General features: G+C 55.5%; 2 long non-coding RNA genes across 2 annotated transcripts in view; both read right to left on the minus strand.

Moving 5' to 3' along the window:
• Positions 1 to 14,760, minus strand: part of LOC118523155 (uncharacterized) — a 33,890-nt gene extending 19,130 nt beyond the window's left edge. Inside the window, exon 1 of the long non-coding RNA XR_004910966.2 lies at positions 14,727 to 14,760. This is a non-coding gene — a long non-coding RNA (uncharacterized LOC118523155). The remainder of the gene's footprint in view (positions 1 to 14,726) is intronic.
• A 3,556-nt stretch (positions 14,761 to 18,316) lies between these two features.
• LOC118523140 (uncharacterized) overlaps positions 18,317 to 20,646 on the minus strand; it is a 34,739-nt gene continuing 32,409 nt past the window's right edge. Inside the window, exon 3 of the long non-coding RNA XR_004910963.2 lies at positions 18,317 to 20,255. This is a non-coding gene — a long non-coding RNA (uncharacterized LOC118523140). The remainder of the gene's footprint in view (positions 20,256 to 20,646) is intronic.

Consider the following 20,646-nt stretch of genomic DNA (forward strand, 5'->3'; position numbering starts at 1 on the left):
CTCCCGCCCGCTTCCCTTTGCTAGAGCCCTGCACGCTGCGGCGACTCGGGCTCCCCCTGCTGGCTCACGCGGTAATGACCTGAGCCAGCACTAGCGGGGAAAGCTGGAAAGCTGGTTTTTTTTTTTTTAACTATAGGGAACACTCCTACCATCCTCCGCCCGCCCGACCCCATCCCCAACTTCCGCCAAAGGTACACGCGAGGGGCTTCCAGGAAGATCTTATTTTCTGGTAATTTTATCATAAACGCAAGTAAAATGATAAAGTGACTCATTTACCCAACAAATATTCACTGAACACCTTAATATTAATCACCATGGCTAACACTGAGCACTTCCCGCATGCAAGGCTTTGTTGGGCTCTTCTACAGGTATTAGCTCATTTAACCCTCACAACGACGCTATCAGGCTGGTACTGTTATTACCCCCACTTTACAGTTAAAGACACTCAGGCCCCAAGAGATGTGCCCACGATCAGGCATTGCGGGTAAGTGGTTATGAATCTGTCTCCAGAGCCCAGAGCCCCAACCACTATTTTACACCACTGTGGTAAAAAAAAAAAAAAAGAAAAGAAAAGAAATTTAAAGACATTGGAAGTGGCTTCAAAGCATTCCTTGTTCTCTAATTTCCCTGGGGAATTTCTCCTAGAAAGAGAAACAGATGAATGTTTTATCTAGAGAGAGACGTTGGAGTTTTGCTGGTCATTTCCTGGGTATCTGTTTGCTTGTGGCACCAGCAATTACAAGGGTAAGATGGTTTCCCCACATTTCAAAGGAGCGGTGAGGTTTAAAAAAAAAAAAATTTAAAGCATGCAAATCACCAGCAGCTTGAGATCCCCACCCCATCCCTTCAAAACTGTACTTCCTTCCAGAAGAGTTGAGAGTGAATCTTAGTAAGATTCAGTGGCCTGTTCTACACTCCTAAGAAGCCAGGCATCATGAAGGAATTTGACCTACCGCTGCTCTTTGATAGCCCTCCCCACCTCAAAGTGGATTCATCCCACCCTTTATGAGTCTCTCCTTTGTTCCTGGGGACATGAAGAAGACCCCAACCCCACCCTTGCCATGGGCTTAGGCACGGCTTTAGTGCATGCCATAGTGCTGTGCAGAGTGAGTGAAGGTGCAACCACCCACCTTGGAAAGAAGGCCACAGTGAGAAAGCCACTGACTCAGCCCAGGAGGCTAAGAATCATAGAGTGGAGACAGAGCTTGGAGACCAGCTAATCCATCATTTATCCAACACAGGGTGCCACAAGTTAAATGGGCCACTTAAGTCCTTGATACCAATATTCCAATGTGGAAACTAGAGGCCCACTAGTCTCCACTCTGCCCCAGCCCCCTCCCCATCCCCTGCCCAGGCCTGTGAATTATATGTGTCTGGTCACCCCTTTTAAGACTCTAAGTTCCTTTGAAGACAGGTTTATAGGTTACTCATCCCTGTACTCCACGCTCTGAGCACATAATCTGACACAGAGGAGGGACTGAATGAAATAAATTTCCCCATAACGTCCCTGACTGGTGATCATCCTGCTCCTATTTGAATCCTCCCGGAAAGGAAGCACTCATTATTTCTCCATAGGACTGCTTCTCCTGTGGGTCAATTGGTAGGTTGGGTTCTTCCTTCTCCAGCTTCCCAGACCTAGCATTGCCCTCTGAGCCTTTCCTGAGACCTGGGGAAAACTAGAGATTGTCCCAGAGAGCCAGATATCCGCCTTCTGTCTTTGGAGCCCAGTCCAAAGGGGAAATCTGGAAAAAAGGAAATGTCTCCTCCCCAAGGGCATGGGGAGACCCACCTGTGCTGCACAGGGGACTCCAGACTATCTGGGGTTCCCAGCACAGTGTGCAGTTGCTTGGGGCTTACCCTTCCCATCCTCCTGTATATCTGGTCTAGGAGAGGCTGGCCTAGAAATGCCCAAATGCCGTAATGGTATTTCGGTTCCATAGTATTTTCCTGAGTTTTCATGTGTCAGTGTGGGTTAGATGTACGTGTGTCCATGCATGTGTGTGTTTGTCAATTTCTGTGTTTGAACACAGGCTAAGCATGGATCCTAGAATGTGACCAGAAGCAAGCTTATAACCTGGTGGGGGAAGGGGGGGGATGGCACCACCATAGTGTGCACGAGCTGGTACATGTCCTATGGGCACCGAAGAAATGGGATCCGGATGATCCTAGGGAGGTATGTATGTATACGGGTGTGCGGGAGTGTATGTGTATTCATAAGCAAACCCCAGTTTGAGGGCCCTGCGCACGCGCGTGTGTATATGTGTGTTTACACAAAGACAAACCAGTCTGTTTCTATGTCTAGGTGACAGTGTGTGTGGTATGCTGTCTATTTACAAACATTTCCCGCCCCGGGTTCTTGTGATCTTGTGGCTGAACACACATGCAGGCCAGTTGGTGTGTGTATATACGTGTCTACAATGGAATCCCAAACCTATATGTGAGTGACTGTGTTTGTGTGACTCGATGTGAAGCGATACCCGAATCAGGGTCTGCACGACTCTGGGTGTGCGAGTGTTTTACTTGCACGCCCCGCCTCCGCCTGGTTCCGTATCCCCTGACCCCATGGACAGACTTGGGGGCTCTGACCACAGAGGCAGAGCCCAGGCAGGTCCTGAGGCTGACTGGGGGAGCGCGTATAGGTAACTGGTGTTTGCGGGCAACCTCGCCAGAGCCTTTGTCTGGTGCCCATTCCCTATGGCCCCTAAATTCCTCACCCTGGCAGGATCTTGGCTGTTCTTGCTCCCAGACCGCCTTCCCCAAGGAGTCCCTTTAACTCACAGCCCCTTCCCGGCCAGGGGGCTGAGAGTTGGGGGATATTCATCTCGGGGAGTTTTTGTTCTGCCTCATGAAAGGCCTCAATGGCTGGGAATACCATTCTAATTACAGGGAAGCCCAGCTTATGTAGGGGACACAAAGGGCTGTGGTCTCATAGCAGCTCCTTCCATCCGTCAAATAAGGCTGTCTAATGACGGGGTGAGAGCTGTGAATGCCTAAAACAAACTCGAAAAGGAGGGAAAATAAAGCCGCCGGGGGCTTAAAATATATTAAATTACCCTGATTAGGAGTCGTGGCTTTGCAGAGCTGGTTGGAGAGGCCGAGGAAGCTGTGAGTCCCACTATTCACGTGGGGGGGGGAGGGGTCAGCAGGTCGGGAGGGGTTCACAGAGCCCTGGCCCATTCTCATGCTAACGCCAGGAAAGGCGCTGCAGGCTTAGTGGGCTGGAAAATAGAAATGAATTTGCCATAATCCTTCTCCTCCTGCTCCTGTCCCCAGCCCAGGAGAAGTGCTGCCTAATTGCAGCCCCTTAGAGCCTGTTGGGCTTTGGGGCCGGGCCACACCCTGGAGCCTGTGTCCCTGGGCCTTCTCACCCCTTCCCTCCTCTTTCCAGCGGGGCAGGCTCAGGGCCTAGCAACAGGTTCCAGGGCAGGGGGGTTGGCGGGAGAGGGGAGTGGCGGTGGGCATGTGCACATGCATGGGTGTGTATATACACTCACACTCAGCCCTTCTGATGGTGCAGATATTCACACGGACACACGCCATTCACAGCCGCAAATATGCCTTCCCTCCTCCACTCGCACAAATACATCTCCACACAAGGTGTAGGCCCAAGTACCCCTCTTTGGGGGAACACGCACAGGCCTCCCCACACTTTCACAGGTGCCCATGCACAGAGACACATCCCTTCTTAGGTGGCCACATGCTGCTTCCTCGGCATGAAAACACACACACATGCACATATCCCTTCAGATGTGCTCCCAGAACCAGGGACCTAGAATAATTTCAATGTTGTACAACAAAGGAAACCGAGGCTCAGAAAGTAGCCAGGGGACAGGCCCTTCCCAGCACCACCTGGGTCATCCCTGTCTCCACCCAAGACCCTACATAAGCCTCTCCCTTAGCTGGGCCTCAGTTTCCTGCTATTAAAACGAGGTGCTCTGGGGGCGCCTGGGTGGCTCGGGTTGTGATCCCAGGGTCCTGAGATCGAGCCCCACGCCGGGCTCCCTGCTCAGCGGGGTGTCTGTTCCCTCTCCCTTTGCCCCTCCCCCTGCTCCTTCTCTCTCTCTCTCTCTCTCTCTCTCTCTCTCTCTCTCTCTCGGATAAATGGATAAAATCTTAAAAACAAAAACAAAAACGAGGTGCTTGGGGGCACCTGGGTAGCTCAGTTGGTTAAGTGCCTGACTCTTGAGCTCAGCTCAGGTCTTGATCTCAGGGTCCTGAGATCACATCCTGAGCCTACTTAAAAAACAAACAACAACAACAACAAAAAATGAGGTGCTTGGACTAAATGGTGTAGAAAACCCCTTCCAGCTCAGAAACTAGGAGGGGCCAAGTGTCTGGCTACTCCTCCCGCCCCTCCCTGCCCCTACACACTTAGGTGTGTGCGCACACATACTCCGTGTCCCACATAACAACGATTTTGTTCAGTGTTATTGCAAACTAGAGGGCAGGCCTAGGGGTCCGGTGGCCTGCCTCTGTCCAGGTACCCCAGCAGGTGGCCCTGCCACCCCGCCCACCCTGAGCCTCGCCCATCTGTGGCTCTGTCCGTGTGATTTTAGCCAGTTTGGGACACAGGGGACTCAGGTACGGATCTGAACCACAGAGCCCCACAGTGTGGCGCCTGGAACCCAAGAGAACCATCCAAATGTGCGCTCTTCCTCAGCCTGGGGCTCCCTCTGCCGGTGGATCTGGAACAGGAGTGCCCGGAGGAACGTACGTGACCCTCAGACCTGACCCGTCCACGCCATACATCCCCTACCCCTGTACTCTGCTCCACTGTAAGAGGAGTCAGGGAACCACGGGCTGGACTGGAATAGAGACTGCGAGAGTGAACTCAGAAGAGAGCATCGGAACCACAAGGTCCAACCTCACTGCCCCTTTCCCCTCCCTGTTCTCTAGGAATACCCCCTCTTTCCATCACCCTGCAGAGAAGCAGCAGGCGGGGGTGTGTGGAGGGGGCCGGGGTGAGGGCAGGCACACCCTGGGTCCCCCATGGGCAGCTGGCCAACCTGAGCCAATGGGCCTCGGCCTTTCCATCTATGCTGTGGGTGAGGCAGGGCCCTGGGCAGCCAAGAAGAGCCAAGGAGAAGCCCCAGAAAGGGCAGGAACCTCCTCACCCACCCCACGCAGAGAAGGCGGGAAGCCTGAGCCCCCAGAAGACCTCCCTTGGGGGTCCTCAAAGTCAGCGAAGGCCGCTGCTGTCCCCTCCTTCCTGGAGGGAGGCTAGTTGCTGAGACTAGGGGGATGACTCCCTGCTGCAGCTGGAGAAAAGGAGTACCATCCAGATCTTCCAGGCTTGGGCACCCAGATGCTGCTAAGTGCTGACCCGGCATGGGTACCGGGGAGGCAAAGCAGGGGGCTTTAATGGAGGCCCGTCCCATAGGCTGGGTTGTTTCAACCAACAGAGGGGTTTCAGAAGGCGAGACGGTACAGAGACAGCAGATCCGGCCCCACCCACTCCAAGGGTACCAAGGTATCTGCGAATGTAAATATCCGGGCCGCAGGTACTCCCGAGGTGGGGTGGGAGAACTTGAGTCGGCTGGAGCCTAATTGTGAGGTCAAATAGCGAACTTCATGCGCCCTCCGCTCTCCTTTCTAGGCCCTAAGCACAGCTGCTTCCCCAGTCCGGGACTTGCTCGGCTTGGTCAGAGCTCCGTTTTGGGGGTTTAGCTAGGCGGAACCCCACAAGCCGCCTCGGGCTTCCCAGCTTCAGGCAAGGCGGCCTCGCGTACTCGTCACAGGGACCAGGGACCGCAAAACTCCCGCAGGTCGGAAGAACCAAGATGAAATGGGGGTGGGGGAGATTTGGAGAGGATGGGCTGTTTGAGGACAAGCCACGTTGGGTGGAGAGGGCCCGGCTCACGCCCAGCACCGAAGCCCAAGTCTAGCCTGGAAGGCCTTGCCCTGGTCCCCAGCGTTTTCCAAAGCCTGCCCGAGCTGCCAGGACCCGCTCCGGCTCCTTTCCACTCCTCCCTCGTTTTGGGGGAGGTCAGGTTGGAGCCCCGAGGGACTACAGGGACTGAACCAAGGGTGTGGTCGAGACTGAAGCTCCCACTGAAGAAGACTGAAGCCCTAATTGCTCCCACCAGGCTCCAGCCGCGCCTCAGGGGCCAGTCCCAGTGTTTGGGGAGGACACCCAGGCGCCCTCTCTTCCCGATCCCCAAAGCCCCTCCACGCAGCCAGCCCGCCCTGAAATCCATAGATTCCTGAGGAAGCGCACACACCCACACCATAGAGGCATTCAACGCAAGCAGACAAGAACAACGAATTCGAATTCCAGAATTTTCTCCAAATAAAATAAAGCCGCGGGAGGCGACGCTCAGCCTCTAGACCCTGAGGTGGGGAGGAAGCACCGGAGAAGAGGTTTGCTGGATACCCTACGGGGCTGAAGGGAACCCTTCCAGCCGGCCATCCCGGAGAAGCCCCACGGCCCGCGGCCTGGCGCCCCCATTCTCTGGGCGAGGAAGGCGCCCGGCGGATTCCGTGGCCGCAAAACGAGCCTGCCTTGTGCTGGAGGCGGCCCACGAGCTGAGACGCAGAAATGCCCGAGTTCTCCCAACACAGGAGCCGCCCGAGTCCGATGTGTAGCCAGAAAGGCCGGAGATTCCGAATTTCGAGTCGTTTTTAGTATAATGTATATGTCCCTAAGTCACCCTCACAGTTCCCCTGTCTACCCTCATGCAAATGGCCCACTCCATCAATTACCTCCCTTTATTCATAAAGAGAAACGGGATCTTGTTTTTTTTCTAGAATATCCCAAAAATGAGCGGCTGTATTTGGGCGAATTCCAGCGGGGTCAAGCTTGTTTCCTTCGGCATGACGGTGCTGCCAGTGCTCGGGAAGGGTCTCAGCGGGCCTGCCGCCGGCACGGTGGTGGAGACCGGGAAGAGCTGGGGCCTCGGGGCCACCTGCGTTTCTCCAGGGGAACCGCAACCTGGAGTTCCCGCGGCCACCCCCCAACAGTCTCCGGGTCTCGTGCTCAGACCCCGCACGCCTGCCCGCCGCTCGAGGAGAACCCAGTCTCCCTTTGCAGGCTCCTGCGGACCGAGCCGGGCACACGAGCCGGGCACACTAGCCGGCAGGACGGCAGGACCCCAGGGGTCCTACATAGTCGTTGGCAAGAGACTGGAGGCTGGATTTTCAGAGGCTGCCTGCCTTTAGCGTGAAGGGAACAAGCTAGGAAACCCCCATATGCAGAGGTTTTCTAAACATTCTGGATTCCTGAGCCCCCATGACCACCGCCGGGAGCCATGCGAGGGCTGGGCGGTGGAGCCGGGCTTCTATTTGTAAAACACAGAATGAAACCAGGAGAGCGGAATGAAGACAAAGCCATCTTAAAACGTTCGATTGGCGAAATCTCCACACTTAGCAAACACTTTCATTTTCAGAGCTGCCTGTGGCCATAGGCAGGTCCAGAAAATCGATTGTGTTTCCAGGCGAATTCCACCCAGGGAACAGAGCCCTGGGAACGCGAGCCCGTGCACATGTGTTGGAAGGAATGGATGAGTTAGCCCTCTAACAAGCGAACCCTCTGGACGCAAACGTGTTTATAAACTTCACTTGCACGACTTTGACGGTCTCTACGAATTTATGCCTGTTTACCCAGCTTTTATACCCTCTGTGGGGCGGCCACAGCTTCTCCTCCTCCGTGCAGAGAATCCTTAGCTGCGTGGGCCGGAAGCTACCTTTCCGACCGGCCGGGAGAGCCATTTTTCCTCGTATTGGCCAGGGGTTTTGCAAATGGAGTTGCCCGGATTCTTATATCTGCGGTCCTGGAGTCCTGCATTCCCACTCCTTAACGTTCAGACCCAGGTGTGGAGCCCTACTGGAAAGAGGGAAGCCGAGAATAGGGAAGGGCTGGGAAAGAGAGTCTGCTGGGCCCCATCCAGCCAAAGTTGATGGACACTGTAGATACGTTGGGTCACCGTTTCCAATATTTTGCCCAATGTCTGGGGACCCGCGGGGTTCTGTGCACATGTGTCCTCAGGCGCTGTAGCCGGAACACAGGACAAGGCTTTGCGAAGACCGTGCATTCCCCGTGCTGACTTTTCCTATCAATGGGAGAGACGTGGGCAATTGACCCAGCGGCCTCTTCCTCTCCGTCTATTGTGGCGGCTCAATCACGCATTTACCGAAAGAAAAGCGAGTTTATCTTAGCCTGGAGGAGCCTCGTGTTGCGTGTGTGTGTGACTAAAGGGTGGGGGGAAATTCTGCAGCCACGACCGTGCAGATGGGCTGAGGATAGACACTTTCAGAAAAGGGCCAATTTCCCCTTCACAATGAGCGCTAAGTACCTGATAAATGGGGCTGGTGTTTATTCATGAGCAGGTACTTTGGAGATGGCGATTAGAACAGCCGCCCGCGCCGCCTCGCCAAGGTACTTAAAGCCGGGCAGGTGCAGCGCTGCGCGCGGCCCGAGCGCACAAAGCCCGCGGCCGCCGCGGCGCGGGGAGGGGCGTGAATGCGGGCCGTGCCGGGCCCCAAGGGCGCGCGGCGCGCAGGCACCTTAGCCTTTTGTTCGTCATCCGAAGCCAAGGCCACTTCACCGAGGGGCGTCCCGGGAAAACCTCCCCTCTAATTACCAAGAATTTCCCTTCGTCCCTCCTCCCGAAGCCCAGCCGGGCAACTTTCGGTCTGGCGGACGCGGGGGCGCAGCGTGAGGCCAGGTTCGGCGTTCGCGTAAATGCTGCTTATGAGCAGGCTATTAGCTAACCCGCTAAGTAACTTACTCAACATCCAGGAAAGAAACAGAACCCGGGCCTGGGAACCACGCGGGCACGCAGCTCTGGCCGCCCCCGCCGCCGAGGCGCCACCTCTGGCCGTGCGGGTAACCTCGGGCTTTCAGGTTTTGTTTCAACTCCAAGGGGAGAAAATTGGGGTCTGTCTATTTCCACAGCTTCCTGGCGCCAAGGTCGTGGGACAAACTCGATCTCGCTCTTAGAGTGGCTCCAGAATCCCTAAGAACCCCCAGTTTTTGCCCATGACCGGCGGCCTCGGCTGGGCGCGGCGCCCGGGCCTTGGGGGGCCAAGTACAGGGTCCTCTGCGCTAAGAACGTGGCAGAGTTTCCCTCCCGGTTCAGAGGGACAACCTGGGTCCGACATTCCCTCCCTGCTCCCCATCAGCTTCGAGGGTGCTTCGTGTTCCTAACGTTGGGCGCTCGTGGGGTGAGCACTCTCCGCCCGACCCCCCCTCCTTTTTTTTAATCGTTTGGAAAAACCGACCAAGATCATTTCTCTCCAGTCCACAGAATTAGGAGAAATCTGTGTTGCAAACAGAGTGGGCTTCCCCGGGGAAGAAAATTCTTTCAGAATGACCGTAAGCAAGGGGCAGGGACCTGATGTGACCCACCACGAGGCAGTTTTTTCATTTTCCACCACGAAGAACCCAAGGACTTGCGCACTCGATCAGACTGACCAGTAAATTGTAGATAACGAACGTGCATTATAGATTTTCTTGGAACCTTAAGGTTCGAATAAATTGCAGATATAATAATCCCGAGGCCCGGGGAAATCCGACCCCCGGCGTGTGAGCGCAAACCGAAAGCGGTAACCCAGCAGCGCGGCGGGGAAGCGGGCGAGGTCAGCCCAGGGCCCGCGCCGCCACCAGACAGCGCCAGCCGGGCCGACCCAGGCCAGACGCCCGGGCGGCCGCGCTTAGGGAAAAGGGCTCGCAAGGGAGGCAAGGCTTCCCCTCTCGTCTCCGGCCAGGAGCTGAGCTAGGGTGGGAGGGTGAAGCATTCTCTCGGGCGATAGCCTGCGTCCCCTGCTCCAAGGAGACACCAGGGGACGGCGGGACAAACGGCTAGCCGCAGAGGGCCCGAGACCCCAGAGGCGGCCCCCCTCCCGCGCGCCGCAGCGCTGCCCACGCCTTGCGAACAGCGTCTCCGCACGACGGCCGCGGGTGAATGTTGCGGGGCCGTTGAGGGGCGCGGGACAGGGCCGTGCCAGCCCCCACGCCCGAAAGGCGCCGAGCCGGGACCGCCGGGCCCTGGAGGCGAACGCGTGGTGGGCCTGGGACCGACCTGTCTCCACCGCAAGATGGCTGCCGGCCGCCGCGTGCGGCTCCAAATTTCGGCAGAAAGTGCAAGATGAACGGGAAAGGGGGGAGGGTGCGGTCGGGGGCCTGGAGACAACGCATCGCAAAGGACTTTTTATATTTTCCATTCCCAAAACCTTTAAGGCACGCCCGAAAGATGCAGGTGGGGTCAGAAGGAGGGCCATCAGTACTAACCCCAAGACTGATTTTCTTCACATTACAGATTTGGAATACATCATAAGAATATAATGAATAATATTCCTGGGGAAAGCAGATAAGCCCAGATGCAATCTTTGGCCCTGGACTCCTCAGGTCGGCTTCCACCAACTTAAAGTGTTTTGTTTTTTTCCAGGAAAACCATTTGGGCAAATGCATTTGGGCCCCCACCCCCACCCCGGCCTGGGAGTCCCCACCTTCTGATTGGTGCATGTCAACTCTTGGGAAGCCCCACCGACCAAGGGCCTCCGTCAAATGGTCTAGTGAGTTAGGCCATCACGAGGCCTGCCAAGCAGGAGCCCTAGGTGGAGCTGCTCTTTAGGGTGCCCTAATTCCGGCCTCGGCCTCGGCCTCGGACCACCCTGCACACACAGCTCTTTCACCCATGCCACGCCTCATCTGGTTAAAGGATTTTTGTTACTCCAGTTATTATGTCACAAATGCCTTATATTTATTTCAGTTGGTTGGTGATAGACTCTACCTCCTGGAAGAACCAGGAATATCTCATTAACCTGGCCTCCTCCTCCTCCCCAGGCCGGTAACTGATGTAAAGTGGGTTCTGCTGGTTCTGACCAGAAGGCTTCAGGGTAGAAAACAAGACTCCTTGACCTGTCAGCTTGGTGTGTGTTGTTGGCCCACCCCCACCCCAGCTTCCTCCTCACTGCACAGAGCCCCCTCCCTGGAGTAGGACAAAGGCAGCCCTCAAGATGGAGCCTGCGTGGGGGAAACTCAGAGAAAGCCCACCCCTCCCTGATCAACTCTGATGCTGTCTCTGGGTTTGTGATTGAAGGACTGAGGTTCCTCTGACCCAGGACCTTTGAAGAGTCTCCAGTAAGGGAAGGAGTTCTTTGCCCCAAGTCCTGGACATGCAGCCCCGCTCTGCCAAGAAACCAGGGTTTTGATGCCCACTTCACCAACGACTTTTGGGGAAGTCCCTCCCCATCTTCAGTTTCCTCATCTGCCCAAGGGAGGAGGATTGTAGAGAAGGCTCTTAACATCTCTAACCCAGGGCTCCAAGAAGCGTGAGGGAAGGTAGCACACGGAGACTCTTGAAGACTTCGAAGGACACTGGGGACACTTGGTTTCACCCTGAGAAAGGTGCACATCTCTTTCTGAAATGTGGTCCTTTGATAAGCAGGTTGGTAGTAGAGTTAGGCACGCCGACCCTGGAACCAGGCTCCCTGGGCTCAAATCTGACCCAGATCTGCCATTTACTCCCCATGTGGCCTCAGGCTACTTTACTCAGTCTCTCTGTGCCTCAATTTCCACACCACTGAAACAGAGATTAAAAGCGACACCTATCTCACAGGGCGCTGGCGGGATTAACTGGGCTCATGCTCGGAGAGCACTTAGAAGCGTGCCAGGCCCGGGGTAGCTGTTGCTATGAGGTGCCCAGGCCCCCGGATGCAACCTCACCCCTTGCCAGTCTTCTCGGCTTTCCTCCAGTGACTGTCCCTGCGCGAGTGGCAGCACCCCAGGCATGGGGTGGAGGAGGGCAGGACGCCTGTGTATTGCTTGCTCGATGAGCACTTTGAGGAATCTCTTTGTGCCAGTCCTTTCCTGATCTTCTGATATGGGAACAAGTGGAGTCAGTGTCTCTCCCTTTCTCTCTCCTCAATTCCCCCCAGAGACAAGATAGCTGCGTGAAGAGACATCTGCGTGAAAACCTGTGCCCGCGGCTTTAAGGAGGAAGAGAGGGAGGGAGCCGATCCATCCCCACCAGGAGGGATCCTGCTCAGAGGCAGGTAAGTATACTGCACAGAACTGTTGATGTTTTCTCTCTCTCTCCACACACACACACACACACACACACACACTTCTAAGTGCTTAGGCTACAGGAGAGACAAGATTGCAAGGGTCTGTATTTATCACCTTCAAAGACATTGGGGAACCCATGTGACCTCCTGGGGGTTCGGTGACCTGTCTACGGAAAGGAGCTGGTGTCTTTCCACAGTCCGGGCCCCTCCTTGGCTGTTTGGTTAAAGCATGAGGAGACCAACTGGTGTCGGTTTTTTCTTTTCTGAGGGAGGAGGGACCTTGTTTTTTGAAAATGCAAAGTGACAGTAACATTGTCATTAAAGGCATTTGTTGTTAAAATAATAATAGCTCTCACTCGTGGATACATTGACAGCGTCTCAGGCACCCGACCAAGCACAACACCTTCTTTTTTCCTCACAAAGAGCTCATGAGATTGATTTTCAAGCCCATTTTACAGATGAGGAAATGGAGATTTGGCAAAAGTCAACCGGTTAGTAAGGGAGGGAGTCAGGCTTTGAACACAACACTCCAAGGGCTTCACCTTCACCTTCACCCCCCACCCTCTAATTCCTTTCTGCCTCTGGGTGACCAGGAAGGCAAGAGAATCTCTGTGGACTGTGATTTGGGAGGAATTTTCAGCAACTAGCTTAGGAACAAAGCTAGAATGTTGGTAGTTTAGTCAAGCACACGGAGTCTAAACCAAAGGCACGGGGACCTCTTTCTAGCTTTGACACTGAAGGTAGTTTAATGCCTTCACACCTTAATTTCCGCTTCTGTAAAAGGGGGCTAATAACAAGACCGATGATCTCCTTTAGCTGGGAGGACTAAATGAGCCACTGTATATAAATAATAAAGCATTATTCCCTCCCCTCAGTCTACCACAGAGTAGTACTTAGTAGAATTTAACTCACTGCCCTTTGCAAACCGCTGCCTTAAATTTTCTTATTCTACCCATCCACGAGTTGGGAACCTCAGCTATTAGGAGGAAAAACAGCAGTTTGTCCAAGATGACACAATAACCCAGGGAGAATCAGATTAGCTCTAATCTGGCCAGAAGTTCCCGCGAGGAAGAGGAGAGTTTGCGGATGGTTTTGCAGGAAAACGTTTGTTTCCCTTTTTAAAAAGGATGTAAACATCTTGCCAGGCTCATCTGACAGCCTGTCAGTGATGAATCATCGGCAGCATGAAAACATACACTAGGTAGGTCACAGTCTCCAATTTTAGTCAACTTCCTGGTGGCCCCGCTGAGGCCTTGCAGGAGGGCCCAAGGTTTGATGCAGTGCCCAAAACTCTATCCCCTCCAGGCCCTCGGGACCCAGCCAAATGGAGAGCGGAGCCTTACAGAAGTGGAGGGGTTCCCTTCTGACATTTCTTCTTTTTTAAATTTTAAAGCAACTTGCATAGAATTTTTTTTTTTTTCTTTTAATACCAGGACCTCTCCCTGCAGGCTCTTGCTTGTGAATGAGACCTCTTCTGTCATGGAGCAGAGGGGAAGAGTTCCCTGGGAGATGGTATCTCAGTTTGAGCCAATGTTTAAAAAAATCTCAGTCGTCAATGCTTTTCAAATTTATGCGTGTTTGATTTTTTATTAATTAATCCAGAAGCTATTTCATTTCTTGAGTGCCTACTAAGCACTTGGCAGTGCAGCTGAAGGTGTTAGGAGGAGAAGCGATGTGGGGGAAATCTGGGCCGACCTCCTGGAGAAGGAGGCCCTTGCACTCTTGGAGGCAGAAACTTCAGCATGAGTAAAATCCCACAGGTGAGAAATTTGGAGACTACACAAAGAAGATGGGAAGGAACCCAGAGGGGAGCAATGTGGCTTCAAGGAGAAGGCCATCTCCCCCTTTTTAATTTGCTACTTCTAATTTGCCATGAATTTAGAAACCAAATATCAGGGATGTTAGAACTGTTTGTAAAATAAAGCACGAGGACATAAACGACCTCCGAGTGAGCATCTGAGAGTGGAAGGCAGGAATGGAGGACAGGGTTTGGACCACTCAGAAGCAGCTGTGTGTGCCGGCTCAGCTGGGCAGTGTCTTGGGGGAGGTACAAGCTAACACCTGTCCCCACGCAGAATCCAGGAGCTAGGCACACTCGAACAGAAAGAGGTCCTATGCACAGAGACAAGTGCCTGTTATGGCCCCTTGCACGGCCACTAAATCACAGCCCACCCCCCTTCACCCCTGCTACCACCCTTTGGCCCAGGGCTTTAATTTTGGTGCTAGAGATGGGGGCGAGGAGGAGTGCCCACAGCTGATTCTCCTTAGAGAGCTGAGCAACACACTCTCTCTCTCCCTCCCCCTCTCCCCTCCAACTCTCCAGGAGGAGCCTCAGGGCCTGGGGAGCTAGATTCTAACCCGCGGCTCCTCGGGCCAGAATCTGAGAGGAGTCGAGGGAGGGCCAGAGCCAGAGTTAGCAGGGCAGAAAGTGGAGACCAAGAGGCTAACGGACGATGGATGAGCTAGACGCCCTTGGGAAAGGCCGGCCACCTCACCAGGCCGTCATAGGGCGCCCTTGCTCTGTGCCCTGTCCCCCGCCCCAGGCCTAGTACCCCCCAGAGCCCTGGAGTGGAGCGCGCCCCCCGGAGGCCCAGTGGGGCTGCCCAGTCTCCCCGCCGTTTTGCAGCTCACCGCCCTCCGCGCCGTTCCTCCCGGTCGCACAGTCCGGGGCGGGGGGCGGGGCACGAGGGGTGTGGGTGCACCCCGCCAAGGGTTCTTACCTCAGCGCGAGCATCCGTCCGACCAAGCTCGGTTTGCTGCTGGGACTGCGGGGCTGGGGAGGCTCCCACGGACGCGGCTCGCGCCTCCCCCCCCCCCACCCCCGCCCCGAGCCCCCAGACCCTACGTTGGCCCCGAGCGAGGGCGCCGGGACCAGGGGACAGGCGCCGCGCGGGCGGGAGGAGGCGGCTGCTGTGGGGCGCGGTGGGGCGGGGCGGGGGCGTCTGCCGGGCCCCGCCCGGAGGGGACTTGGGAGCGATTATCTTGAAGAACAAAGGCAGCCGGGGAAGGCTCGGAGCCCCCCGGGCCTGGCCCTGAACTTGAACTTGTACTTGACACTTCGTCCGGAAGGTGGCGAGGGAACCCATCTGAGCTAGGACGGGTGCTCAGCCGTTCACCTCACGTCCCGGGGAGGGGGCGAGCCCGTCCCCCTCGGCGCGGGGTGGGAGCTTGGCATCCCCAGGTGCCCCCGGGCCCGGTGCGCCCCAAAGTGCCTTGGACACGAGGGCCCTGGCGTCCCCGCGTCCCCTGGGAGAGTCGGGGTGCGGACGAGGCCTCTGGGTCTCCGGCTGGGAGCAGTGGGCCGGGGCCCTGCGCACCGCCCCCCCCCACTCCCACCCCACTGTGGGCCCGGGCCGCAGCCGTGGCTGTGCGGGGCTGGCCGGATTCTCTGCACGTCGCGTCGGCGGCCGCTATTCAGCCGCTAATTGAACGTTAATGGCAGGTGCGGATGAGGTCACCGGAGCTGGCTTTTCTCACACATTTTTCATGCAAATTCGCGAAACTCTAAACAAATTTAAATAAAAAGCTCTTTGTGCCGCGCGCGCCCCTCCGTCCTCTCCCTCCCGCCCGGGGTCCTGGCTCCTCCCGGGGCCCTGAGGCCCGAGGGGGGAGCCGGGCGCCCCGGGGAGCGCCGCCTGCCGGCCAGTGGTGCACACCCCGCCGCGCCGCCCGTGGCCCAAGGCGCCCCGGCTGCCGGCTGCCGTGGGGCGGCTGTGAGAGACGTTTCCCTGGCGTCGTGGGGCAGGGCGAGGCCGGCGGTGCGCGCGACCCTCAGGGAGGCAGTGTGGCCAGTGGTTAAGTGCCTGGCATCTGGACAGGCGTTCGTGCGGGCATCCTGGCTACACCCACACCTGCACCCATGGGCCACCTTGGTCACCTTACTTGGCCTCACTCTCTCTGTTGGTGAAATGGGAAGTAAGACAGTGCCCAGTTACGCGTATGCAGGTCTGAGGCTTAAACCATGATTTAGGACATGAACCAGCACTTAGACTAGTGCCTGGCTCCAGAAAGTGTTGATTATTATCTGGGCTCCAAGGACCTCGTGAAAATGAATGCCGTGATTTTGCATGGAATCACTTGTCAGGGGCTTTCAGGAGATTTAGGACCCCCTGCATCCCATTCTGGTCACAGGTAAGAGATCAGGAGCCCAACTCCACTGCTTCTCTCACTGTGTATGGCTCAGCTCTCAGCTGTGTGGCTTTGCCCCTTAGCCTCTGTTTCCTAGTTTGTAAAATGGGACTAAGTCTCGTGGAGTCGTTGTGAGGATTAAATGAGAAACACTCTTGGCGGGCGATTTAGGAGGAGCTTAGGAGCTTGGAACCTGGCAGTACACCTTGTTGCCACCCTCAAGGCTAGAGGCAGGCCCTGGGCCAGCCAGCAGCCTTCATCCTCTTCCCCAAAGGACCCTAGCCCAGGTCAGGGAGACAGACTTTCCAAGACCTTGCTCCACTCTTCCCATCTACGCCAGGTCCCCTCCACACCCCCCCACACCATACATTTTCCTTGCTAGTGGCTAAGTCATACCTTCCTCATTCATGTCCTCTCAGAAAAACTGACCAGAGACAGGAATATTGCAGAGAAATATCATTCATTGTGGGCTGGGAAGACAGAGTCAGGGGGTTCACAGGATAGCAGGAGACCCCTCCCAGAATTTGTCCTAGTCTTCCCTCAGGACCATTCAGGGGGACCCAGTGGTTTAAGCTGCCTGGGTGAGGCCTCTCCTCTCCCATTTCTGCGTCTGCACCTTCAGCTTTCCCTTAGCCTCCCATCAGGCCAGCCTCTGGGAAGCACAGGGGCAAGCCTGGGAGTGTCCTTGTGTTCTTGCTAGGCCCCTTCCGGTCAAGGAAGAAGCAGCATCTTCAGGAGTGCAGATGACCGGCAGCCAGGGGACTGGGAGGCTGTCGCATCTAATTGACCCTCAGACCTCCCGCACTCCCACTTCTACCAGGTGGAGACCCTGGACCTTCCCGAGGACTCTGCTCCAGCTCTCCAGTGCTCACTTAGGCTTGTCTTGACCAGCTGGGCAGCATCTTTGCCTCCAGGCCACCACCTCCAGGGAGCCCATCTGGACAATCCTACTGCCCCCGGACAACTCTGGAGGAGAGGCTATACTACCAGACAAGACAAAAGCTCCAGTTGTGAAAGGCTCTATAGTCCGCCCTCCCCATTCCCCACTCCGTTGCCCAGGCTGGGGCTGGGCACCCTGCAGGAGATAGATGGCATTAGGTGAAACTGGGGGAGGACCTCAGGCAAAGGACCATTTGTGGTGACCTTGCAGAAGAGGGGTGAATGTATGTGTGGGGATTGGCAAGGAGGCCTTGCAGCTTTGGGGACCTCCTTTATGTGCCCAGTCCAAACAGGATTGCTTTGGGGTTAGGAATACAGACTTTAGAGTCAAAGAGACTTGGTTTTGAACCTCAGTTATGGCCCTCATTGTGTGTGTGGCTTGGGACCTATAACTTAACTTTTCTGTGCCTCATCGTCCTCATCCCTAAAATGAATGTGCCAATAATACTTGCAGCCCACAGAGTTACGAGGAGTCACCACTTTTCATGTGGGCATTCTTAATGCTGCTTTCCTCCTCTCTCTGCTGGCCCCACAGCTGATTTGGGGTGACCATTGCTACCACCCAGGCCCCAGGGACCCCTGTGGGGTTTCCACACCTGCTCAGTCTGGGTCAGCAGTGCCTGTTCTCCCTGCCCCTCTCGGCCACAGCAGGTGGGGGTGGGGCTGGTGCCCCGGAGAGGCCGGCCCCAGCCTGCAGTGGGTATAGCCCACCCCGAGCTGCCTCCTCAGAGACACTTGCTGGTCCACTTACTTTTGGGGGGGGAGGGGCATGGGCGAAGCAGATAGAGGAGGCGATTGGCACTGGGCACCCGCGGACGATGATGTCTCTCTCATGAAACATGCTGCTTATGCAAATTGGGCCTTTCACAGCCCCGTCCATTCTCCCTGCTGGCCCAAGCCCAACCAGCCCCCCAGCACGATGATACCTCTGCTGGGTAGCAGGGGCAGTGGGTGGGGGCACCTTCTCCCCAACCCTGGGCCCCAGCCCAGCCCCACGACTGGACTGGTTGGGGTGGGGGGGGAGGTGGCTAGGTTGGAGCTTCCAAGGTCTTCTCCCAAAAAGGCAGCTCTGGAAGGCAGAGGGGTAAGGTCTATTCCCAGTGAAACAGGGAACCCCCCCCAACCCCCACCCTGCTGAGGAGCTCAGACAAACCCATCAACTACTCTTCCATATGGTGAAATTGGAATGATATCCACCGAGGCAAGACCCAGAGATACTAAGCCTGGCACTTAGTAGGCTTTTAATTAACCATAGTAGCCATGATGATGATGATTATGCGCTTCTTAGGCCTGAAAATGGCCAATGGCAGAGTTTCTGGGATGTTTTTTTCCTGCAACATCACCACCATCCTCTTGGAGCTCTTACCCTAAGTTGGTTAATAGAAGTTAAGCCCATTATATTAAATAGCGTCTTTAAATTTTTCAATGACAGTATTGCACGAGCATGGAAAGAACATGTAACAGTACAGAAGAAGGAATCCGTCCATCCCCACTCCCCAGAGACAGCCTTCCAATACATATTTCCAGAAACTCTTCAGATATAAGCATACTTAGGACTGACTTTTAAATACACATAAATAAGATCATACTCTATTGCCTGTTCTGCAATTTATTCTCTTTATGCAACGGTATACACTGGCCAGCCTTCCATATCAGCTTACAGAGAGATCTACCACAGTGATTTTTGCAGCTGCATAATATTTCACCGTATGAATGGACCATAGCTTCATTTCCATGTTCTTACATTTTTAAAAAGAAAATGCTCTGACGAACATCCTTGTACATACTTCTTTGGAAATTTTTACATATATAACCATCGAGTAAATTCCTAGCAGTGCAGTTTGTTTGTCACTAAGTATGTAGGTCTTTTACATTCTGATACAGCCGCATTACAGAATATACTGTATGTTTTACATTCTCCAGCCAACAGTGTTTGAGAGTGTCTTAAAATAGACACATGATGGTAGAGAAAGGCACCAAAATAGCCAGTTGTGTGAGATCCAGGCTCTGGAGGCAACTAAGGAGCCCTCTGAGAATGGGCCTGTTGTCCCGAGGGCAGTGGGCAGTGGCTTGGTCCTGTCTGGGCTTGTGCGTGCTGGTGGCCCAGGGGTAACCCTGAGTCAGAGGGGAGTGGGGCCCACAAGGGTGCTGGGAGCAGAGGGCGGGCCAGCATGGCTAGAGTCCCGCCTGAATGGTTTCCTGTGGCCATTGTCTCTGCCCTGCCTGGTCTCCTTGGGGGGAGTTTATTTAGGGGCTTCTGGAGAGGGGGTTGGGCAGGAGGCCGAGGAGGGTGTAGTCCTCACCAAAGGCACCCAGGAATGTGTCACAGGAGGGAAAGAGGAAGGGGGGGATCCCATCCCTGGGAGAGACAGGACGTCAAGAACCCCTGACTAATGAATAGTGAGCTTGCCCTTGAACCTCACTGGGCTTCGCCATTCTCAGGCACAGAACAAGAGCCGAGACACGTCTGAGCCCAGCTGCACGGGGACGGCGGCGGTTCATCTCAGACACTTTGACAGGCCGGGCCTTTTCCCTGCATAGCTCAGATCTGCCTCCCGGCTCCCGTGGCAACAGCACAGCGGCATGGCTCCCAGGTCCAGGCCCTGCCTGCTGTGAGCAGGAGGGGGGAGGAAGAGGAGCACCAAGGGGAGGACAGCTGGGGAGAGGGAGTCGTTAACTCCTAGAAGGCTGGAGCCCCTTGCTTTGGCAACCTCCCAGCATGCTGCCCTCGCTCCTCCGGGGTGGAAATATGGATGGCAAAGAGCGGCCGTTTGCCGGAGGCCCGGCCAGAGGCCCTCAGACCTGGGACAGGCACACGGTGTGCCAAGGGCAGAAATGGGAGCCCACAGGCCAAAGGCCAAGGCCCCTCCCTGCGGGATGGTCGGGGTAGGTCTCCCCAGGTCCTTTGCCAAGTCCCAGATGGGCAGGGATGGGAGCGGAGCTTGAGCCTCTGCCCACGGCCGCCTCCTCCATCCAGGCCCCTGACCGCTGCAGCCTCAGGACGGTGACTCCTGCATCTTCCCTTTCTGCTCGGCTTTTCCCCGGCTGATGACCTCCCGTGTCCTGGAGTGGCGTGGCTCTGGATTCCAATCCTGTGACCTCGGCAAGACCCACCGTTCCTCTCTGTCTCCATCTTCAGAGAAGCTGAAAAGAGGCTGTCCTATCACACTTCCCAGGACAATCTAAAGATAAGAGAATAACATGTGAGAAGGAGCTTTGCGCTCTGGGGAGGAAGGTGTCCTATAAATCTCATTCAGGTATTATTAGGGCTGAAAGTAGGTATTTCTGCTCCCTGGGGCTAGGGGGAGGAGCTCCCCCGAGATTGTTCCAGAACCTCCCCAGCACAGCAGGCCTGAAACTCAAAGGCAAGAGGTCAGGAAAGAACGGTTTATGTCTGTGGCCTCTGGAACCCCCGGGTTCAGATGGCACTGGGAGCTGAGAGTAACCATATAATTTCAAGGTGTTTTACCTGTAGTATTTCTAGGCCTCACTGCAACGTGATGAAAAAGGTGTGGTTATTCTCATTGTAGAAATAAGAAAACAGGCTCAGAGAGGTAAAGGGCTGGCCCCAGG

Source organism: Halichoerus grypus, chromosome 8 (genome assembly GCF_964656455.1).
Source record: "Halichoerus grypus chromosome 8, mHalGry1.hap1.1, whole genome shotgun sequence".
NCBI lineage: Eukaryota > Metazoa > Chordata > Mammalia > Carnivora > Phocidae > Halichoerus > Halichoerus grypus.